We start from the raw sequence: 2500 nt of genomic DNA, 5'->3' as shown, positions 1-2500 counted from the left end.
CCGACCGAGAAGGTCGCGTAACTATTTAGCATGCCAGAGTCTCGTTCGTTATCGGAATTAACCAGACAAATCGCTCCACCAACTAAGAACGGCCATGCACCACCACCCACAGAATCAAGAAAGAGCTCTCAATCTGTCAATCCTACCTGTGTCCGGGCCGGGTGAGTTTCCCCGTGTTGAGTCAAATTAAGCCGCAGGCTCCACTCCTGGTGGTGCCCTTCCGTCAATTCCTTTAAGTTTCAGCTTTGCAACCATACTTCCCCCGGAACCCAAAGACTTTGGTTTCCCGGAAGCTGCCGGAAAGGTCGTCATGGTAACGCCTCCCGATCGCTAGTTGGCATCGTTTATTGTCAGAACTAGGACGGTATCTGATCGTCTTCGAACCTCTGACTTTCGCTCTTGATTAAAGAAAACATTCTTGGCGAATGCTTTCGCAGTAGTTCGTCTTCCGCCGATCCAAGAATTTCACCTCTAACGGCAGAGTACGGACGCCCCCGTCTGTCCCTCTTAATCATTACCTCGTGCTCCGAAAACCAACAAAATAGAACCGAGGTCCTATTCCATTATTCCATGCAACACTATGCAGGCGAACAGCCTGCTTTGAACACTCTAATTTTTTCAAAGTAAACTTATCGGCCACCGCCGACACTCAGTCAAGAGCACCGACGGAGAACCGAAGGTGAGGCGAACGCAACCAGTGACACGCCTTGCGACGGACCGGCGGCGCTCGCCCAAAATCCAACTACGAGCTTTTCAACCGCAACAACTTTAGCATACACTGTTGGAGCTGGAATTACCGCGGCTGCTGGCACCAGACTTGCCCTCCAATGGATACTCGTTAAGAGTTTTAGGATGTACTCATTCCAATTACAGGGCCTCGTTAGAGTCCTGTATTGTTATTTTTCGTCACTACCTCCCCGTGTCGGGAATGGGTAATTTGCGCGCCTGCTGCCTTCCTTGGATGTGGTAGCCGTTTCTCAGGCTCCCTCTCCGGAATCGAACCCTGATTCCCCGTTACCCGTTATCACAAAGGTAGGCACGTAGCGTACCTTCGACAGTTGATAGGGCAGACACTTGAATGATACGTCGTCGGTGCAGAGACCGTACGATCCGCGTGGTTATCCAGAGTCATCAAACGTCACAGGACGAACCCGGTCGGTTTTGATCTGATAAAAGCGCGCCTCCCGAAGTCGGCGCTTAATGCATGTATTAGTTCTAGAATTACCACAGTTATCCACTTCGCTTACGAGACCAAATAAACCAAGACTGATTTAATGAGCCATTCGCAGTTTCGCTTTACGAGAACTCGTACTTGCACCTGCATGGCTTAATCTTTGAGACAAGCATATCACTACTGGCAGGATCAACCAGATAGCTGCGACAGCTGCGCTCGGCCCTTGCTGGGCCGCCCGGCGCGTGCTCGTCGCATTCGTTTAAGACCGAGGCGATCGCCTGCGGCCGTACTCAGCTTCGACAGTCGCTGGCCGCGACGTCCACGCTCTCGCCGGCAGTGCCAGGCGGAGCGATTTGCGTTTTTTCTTTGCTCGCCCTCTCTCGGGCTCGATCCATTCAGTTTCGCACAAACAAGAGCTCTGCCGGCCGCCTGCAGCGGTGCCTAAAACCCGGGCATAACAATGCGACCGTTCTGCTAGGCCGACAAGCGCTCAAGCCAGACGCTCGATCGAACGCCCCCTACATATTAGTCGAGACAACGGCTCGCTCATTAGCATCGCGTTTGTACTTTAACTTTTTTCGGCTCGGCTTCTTTCGACGCCGATGCCGGCGACGCAGCACTCTCTCGCCCGCCAGCCACCGAGAAAAGGGTGCGCTCCGACCGGCCCCGCACCGCTCTTTCTTGGCTCATTCGAAATTACTGTCTTTCGCTCTGACATGCCTTACCTAGGGTTAGGTTAGTATGCTTGCACGTTTGTACTTTAACTTTTTTCGGCTCGGCTTCTTTCGACGCCGATGCCGGCGACGCAGCACTCTCTCGCCCGCCAGCCACCGAGAAAAGGGTGCGCTCCGACCGGCCCCGCACCGCTCTTTCATGGCTCATTCGAGTTTACTGTCTTTCGCTCTGACATGCCTTACCCCTAGGGTTAGGTTAGTATGCTTGCACGTTTGTACTTTAACTTTTTTTGGCTCGGCTTCTTTCGACGCCGATGCCGGCGACGCAGCACTCTCTCGCCCGCCAGCCACCGAGAAAAGGGTGCGCTCCGACCGGCCCCGCACCGCTCTTTCTTGGCTCATTCGAAATTACTGTCTTTCGCTCTGACATGCCTTACCTAGGGTTAGGTTAGTATGCTTGCACGTTTGTACTTTAACTTTTTTTGGCTCGGCTTCTTTCGACGCCGATGCCGGCGACGCAGCACTCTCTCGCCCGCCAGCCACCGAGAAAAGGGTGCGCTCCGACCGGCCCCGCACCGCTCTTTCTTGGCTCATTCGAAATTACTGTCTTTCGCTCTGACATGCCTTACCTAGGGTTAGGTTAGTATGCTTG

The 2500-nt window shown here is 53.6% G+C and overlaps 1 non-coding gene across 1 annotated transcript in view; it reads right to left on the bottom strand.

Moving 5' to 3' along the window:
- Positions 1-1374, bottom strand: part of LOC144420259 (small subunit ribosomal RNA) — a 1810-nt gene extending 436 nt beyond the window's left edge. Inside the window, exon 1 of the ribosomal RNA XR_013474612.1 lies at positions 1-1374. This exon is cut by the window's left edge and continues 436 nt beyond it. This is a non-coding gene — a ribosomal RNA (small subunit ribosomal RNA).
- Between the last annotated feature and the right edge of the window lie 1126 nt (positions 1375-2500).

The sequence above is a fragment of the Styela clava genome, chromosome 2, assembly GCF_964204865.1.
Source record: "Styela clava chromosome 2, kaStyClav1.hap1.2, whole genome shotgun sequence".
Lineage (NCBI taxonomy): Eukaryota > Metazoa > Chordata > Ascidiacea > Stolidobranchia > Styelidae > Styela > Styela clava.
The sequence above is the reverse complement of the archived record's forward strand: the minus strand, read 5'-3'. Positions and strand labels throughout refer to the sequence as shown.